Source organism: Haemaphysalis longicornis, unplaced genomic scaffold (assembly GCF_048455015.1).
Source record: "Haemaphysalis longicornis isolate Haplotype H1 unplaced genomic scaffold, Haemaphysalis longicornis Haplotype H1 scaffold_17, whole genome shotgun sequence".
NCBI lineage: Eukaryota > Metazoa > Arthropoda > Arachnida > Ixodida > Ixodidae > Haemaphysalis > Haemaphysalis longicornis.
In genome coordinates this window covers 1,361,317-1,367,316 of record NW_027526276.1, presented here as the reverse complement: position 1 = coordinate 1,367,316, position 6,000 = coordinate 1,361,317, and the positions used below count along the sequence as shown (strand labels likewise).

The following is a 6,000-nucleotide window of genomic DNA, read 5'->3' as shown; positions in this document are numbered from 1 at the left end:
TCACCCGGCAAGACATCCTTCTTCTACTGCCCCGGTAAGTCATCACACCTCTTCTATGTTCAACGTGCCTTCACGCCTTCACGCCCCTACTATGTTCAACACGAGTTTCAGATCTTGCTAAGACATTTTACAGAGTGTCACGCACAGCGATACTTTACAATGACATCCTCTCGTTACGCACGGCATTCATTCAAGTCGGCGACATCCCATCGAACCCTATGGCCCTAACACATATGTGCAAACGACAAGGCGCTGTGCATTGCCACTGCTCCTCAATTAGGCCATAATGAGCATGTCCAATGCTTGAAAAATTCCCCATCTGCGCATCAGCCTATATGCAGACGGTATCACCGTCTGGGTCAGGCGACGGAGGGGCGCCCTCATTGGGGAATCCTCCAAAATGGCGCTCAAAAAGTCGCGGATGAAGCCAAACTACCTGGCCTTACCTGTTCATGCACCAATTCGGTATTCCTTCTCCCGCCAGCAAAACGCAGAGCAAGAACTCGAACTCACAATAATATCTATATTGATGACCCCCGAATTTCAGAAGTACGCACCCTCAAAGTGCGGTGATTACTGATGGAGCACGTCAGGGGGAATGCGCAATTTATATCTCAATTGCATAAGTATGTACTACAATCGGTATAATCAAATAAATAACTAGCCGGCGACCGGGCATACAAGAAGAGAGGCTATATTTGATTCAGGAAATTGTCATCAGCAGGATCACGTATTCCTTTCCTTACCTCCACGTTAGCGTAACCGAATGTCAAAAATTTATTTGGCTTGTTAGGAATGTCTACAAAGCGACAGTGCCGTTACCCTTGCATGCCATCTTAGCCAGGTTCGAACAACTGGGGGTGCATAATACTGAAAAAGAGCCGAGAGAAACCCATCTCTCCAAACATGTCCCGTCAAGCTACTACCCCACTAGGCTGTGCATTTTATACTACCCCTGCACCAAGATTCCAGCAGATCAACACCGCAAAGTCCCCGTTGCTAACACCCTCAAGAATAACCTCCCTGTTCGGCCTCTTTACCGCAATATGCACCCCACGCATGCAGGCCGAAGATTGCAGAGGGAACGGTCGCTGGAAAATCTTTTTACAATACGCTCGGATATACAATATGTAGACCCCACTGAATACCGTCATCACGCCGCATATACTGGGGCTGTGATCAATTAGCCCGACCACCCCTCTATTAATTCACTCACGGTTCGCTCCCCACATCCAGCTAAGACGGCAATAGAGTTCGCGGCGTTGTCCAACAGGCCGGCTCCCACTATTATAATCTCTAATTTCAAGATGGCCTTCAAAAATTTTGAACGTGAACACATTTCCCCGTTCCACTCAAACTTACATCACAAATTCCCTATTTTCCCCAGGGGAGTTAATACGGTCCTCGGCCCACGACGGTTTTAGGGGGAACTAGGCAGCATGACTTCGCTCGCGGACACCAGATTCGAGCGGGCCCCAGTGTCGTCCCCTATCATGGGACCAGATCCACCAGGGATAGATCTACTATGTTTAACAATATCACCACTTATTACCGCTTTTCCCGCCGTAAAGATGCCCCCCGAACATCCTGAGATCGCATCAAAACAAACGACTGGGCGAGTTGGTTTGGATTGATCTTCACTAGGCGCGAAAAGGCATGGACGAAACACTGACATAAACACAAACATGGCGCCCTATTTGTGTTTACTTCAATCTTCCGTCCGTGTCTTTTCAATTCAACAACGAGAAGGCAAACGTCTAGTTGGACCTTCTGTTCATCTTATGTATAAATTTCTGTTGAAATATTCTGTTGAACTTCGCGGCGCGTCTATCCCCACTTGCCCAGCCTACTCGACTGCACCTACCAAAGGTAGTTGCGCTTGCTCGCAATAAACAGGAGCCACCTGCTTCAGCTCATCGATACTAGCTCGTATTGCACATGTGGCATCGGCTTACGTGCTTGGTCACCGCTTTTTTCGTTCTTTAGCACGGGATACGTCGCCCTTTCTCACACTTTTTGGACTCTTGTCTTTACTCCTGCTTTTTTTTCCCGGCGCCACGACTTTCTGCGCAATTATGGGTACCTCGCAATGATATTTGGACTCCATGCGGTCTCTTGAAACACAGTGATCTGGGGCATTTGCCTTAGAATATTCATTGGCAGTTTTCATATAACACAGCATTAATAGTCACACTGCACCAGCAAGATAAGCAGAGGAAAGGCATGGCTTTTCCTGTTTACGGTGATGCAACGAAACCACACATACCTTGTTTTTCACCACACACAGTTCTTTAATGTGTTCAACATTGAACGGCAGAGCATTCTTCCCAATTCTTTTCATCTTTATAGTTACAACAGCGACTTCCCATGCACTACGCTCGCCTTGCTCACTATGCTCATCATGGTGTGAGCAACCTGTCGGTCTACCCGCTGGTTGACTCCAAAGCTTTCATGAGGGCAGTGCGAAATGGCATGAAGAAGTGGCGGTTCCACATTTTTTGGCCGATGCCCTCCAGCACCTTGCTAAGTACTAACGCCGCTGATTTGATGCCATTGCCAGCGCCTTCAACTGTCAAGTAGATGTTCGTGGTGGACACGGGAAGCGTAGCTCCAACATACGACAGCTTAACTTCCGGGCCCACATCTGTGGTTACGACGTGAAACTGAACGGTGAAGCGAGATAACTCCGCTCGGAGATTAAAGCTTCCTTCTTTTCCTGAACATGTCCTCCATGGCTCCGAAAGAACGATGTTGTCCTTGTTGACGAGGTCCACTTGTAACATGTGGCTCCCATTGAGGCAGTAAGGAATCGCCGGGCCGTACTGTCGTAGAAGATTCCAGCCGCTAGTATTGAGTCTGCCGACTTCAAAGCCAGGTAGTACCGTCCTGTATCCTTCAAAGCCGTGCTCGACGTATGTGGGAAGCCTGGTGAGGACGCGCATCAGAGCCCGATCCAGGTCCATATTACTGAAGTCGCAGGAACTGCCTAAACAGGAAAAGAATGCGTTAGATATCAACATAAGAGTAACATACAAAGCGCTCGACCAGCTTTAAAGGCAATCTCCCTTAATCATGCAAGGAGAGCCTGGAAGCCGTTCAAGGAAACAAATGGACGCCATCTCGCCCTGGGGAATTGGGTGCCCAGCGCAGCTGCTGTAAAGCACTACGCATGCTGAAGGGGGAAGGTACGAAAGGTTGCTCGTTTTTACGGCGGGCTTGTCGCTTGCAATCGGCTTCTCTAGCGGCACATTCTGGGTCCTGACGCCTGCGCTCGGCGTTTTGAACGAGAACTGCTGGGTCTCTGTCTAGCCTGACGCATGAGTTAGCCCTCGAAGGAGGTCAACCTCCTGACCTTTCGAAAGTAGCTGCAAAGTTACTCTTTACAAGAAACATGGGGGCGGGGTGGCTCCTTTATTCATCAGCGCCTTATCATCCATAATGCGGTTTCAATGCATGTTTTATGGTTTTTCTTTACACGAATACTGAGATCTATGCTGCACGCCTGATTAGCCTGACGCGTGCGCTCGGCGTCTGGGGCGAGAACTTCTGCGTCCAGCCTGGGTTTTTTTTGTTTATGGCACGAAATTCTCCGACCAACGTAAGGCGAACAGCTTTGCTGTGGAACGCTTAAGGTATCACTGGGCAGTGTTAAACATCAAGGTCTGCAACGAGTCAGTTTCCGCTCCTCCACTTGATGACGTTGCAAAGGTTGCTACTGAAAGTCGTTCATCTGGGAGAGTCTTGCACCGGGGATGCATCACTCCGCGACGCCCACACTTAAGGATGCACTCCAACATACACGCATCCTTCAACACTGTGAGCCTTCCTTTTGAACATTCACGGAACAAACCATAAAACTGGTAACACCTTGATCTTTTGACATTTTCAAATGCGTACTAGATTTACCCGGCATCATACCCCAGTACCCGAGACCAGGTCGCTAGTACTTCGGCACTTGCTCTGGGCGTATGAAGGCATGGCTCAAGTATCTACGGGTGGCTCTGTCAACAGATCACTAACGACCAGCGCAAAGGCCTTTGTGATGCTCGCTTTGCACGTTTTTTAAATAGACCCTAAAAATTGATACCAGAAAAATGGCGCAATATAAAGCTGACAATTGCCAGACATCTAGGTCCCTCTAAAGGCCTCGGTGCCAACCTTGTAATAGAAAGGAATTGAAAGGGCAGAGAGGTCACTGGTTTTCCACACCCCCGGAGGAATTTAGCATGAACTAAGGCGTGGCTTTTATCAGCTAAACGTGGCCTCGTCGTCCCGTATCAAAGGCGAGGTGTACTTGGCGACGTCAGACATAATTAATTCACTGACGAGTACATGCGGTAGAGGGCTTTGGTTTATATACAAAAGTAATGAGAGCCCCCGCTCTCTTAGTTGTAAGGCATACTATTCCCAACAGGACACTGGATCGCTATAAGCGAGACATCTTGCGGCTTCTTCTGAACATGTTTAAGGTCGCACACACGTGTGACTCTTCCTGATTTGCCGCGAATATTTTCGTAAGGTGTTACCCTGCACAGAAGTTTCGGCACACCTCGCATTTTTAGGTCAGCCCATTTGCTAAGAACTCGCTCGCTCGGTTACTCGATCACTCACTACAGCACAACCGGGTATGAAAAGATATGTGGAAGACCTCTGTACCACATACAAAAAGCACTGCAGTGATTTTAGCTGCTCTACGTTCAGGGGTGGGAAGCACTTCGTCGCAAAGATAGCAAAAAAGCAGGGTAGTTAGATTTTGTGGTTTGCGCTGCTGCTAGTTACTTTATCACCTGTCAAGTAAAAACTTAATACCGCAAGGATTACATTTCGCCATTTTCCAGCACATGAAATTATGTCATGAGATCTTAACTTTAAAAATTAGGACCCATTATACTGTCGAAAGGAGATTGATTGATTACCCAAGCTTGATGACCACATGACGTGGAGGCCACGCGGCCATACATACCACACGACCGTTGACTAGACGACGTAGAGGCGATGCAGAATTGAGGCGAAAGGTATGAGCACGCTGTGGTTCACTCGAGCGCTTACGGCGGTCATCCCTAAGAAAAGGTTTTGCGTCTCGTACACAGTACATTCATGCATCCTTAGCCATACATTTTGCCGTGGTTGAGCGCGGTTAAACGAAGTTTCTAGAGTGATAGCAAGGTTTTCCCGTGATAACGCGCAGCGAGGACGCAAACAATGGCACGGCCAGACAACAACACACCCTCTTGATGTATTTGCCGCTGTATGCGCAAATCAACCGCCAACATTGATGCACACAGAGCCTGCTTGTATCGTTTTCGGAACGCACGTGCCTTTACCTTTTCCCTTTTCCCCCTATCACTCTCTCTACACCCTTCCCCTCGATACGAACTAGCCACTAGTCATTTTCACTGTGGAAGCGCACAAAGCGCTGGCTTGGACTTTGGGGGAGCACGTACACTCTTTCCATTACCCCTTTCTCTCCCCTCCCCTTGGAACAAACGAGGTATTGCATATTTTCACTGTGGCCGCCATCGGCACCACAAATTGGCCCCGTAAGCAACCCATCCAATGTCCGTGGCTTAACCCCCTTCACCACGAAACGTCACGAGGCGTTTGCTACACATTGGCGGAGCTTGAAGGTTACAGGGACGATAACAAGAGTTTTCTGTGTTTGTACGTGGAATAATAAGCTCGCCTTAAAATGTCACATCACAAAAGCTGCTCGTTAGTTATTCAACTGTCTCGCTAACAACTTGTTTTGTGCACTTCGAACCAATTTCAATACCTTCGTATTTTGAGAGGCCGACCTATTTCGCAAAACATACATTTTGAACGAAAAAATTGACAGCTTCGCAGCAAAAATCCTCCAGAAGACTTAACCTTCAAGCACCCATACCAAGGTGCTGCAGTCCAACACCTTTTGTTCTATCACTCTCTTAACCCTCATACTAGTTCTCTCTGCTCCCATTCCTCCATTGATGGATAGCATGAAGATTTCTTCAAATGAATTAA

The 6,000-nt window shown here is 48.0% G+C and overlaps 1 long non-coding RNA gene across 1 annotated transcript in view; it reads right to left on the bottom strand.

Moving 5' to 3' along the window:
- Positions 1-2,288: 2,288 nt before the first annotated feature.
- The window catches only part of LOC144166340 (uncharacterized), a 28,895-nt gene continuing 25,183 nt past the window's right edge, over positions 2,289-6,000 (bottom strand). Inside the window, exon 3 of the long non-coding RNA XR_013321649.1 lies at positions 2,289-2,986. This is a non-coding gene — a long non-coding RNA (uncharacterized LOC144166340). The remainder of the gene's footprint in view (positions 2,987-6,000) is intronic.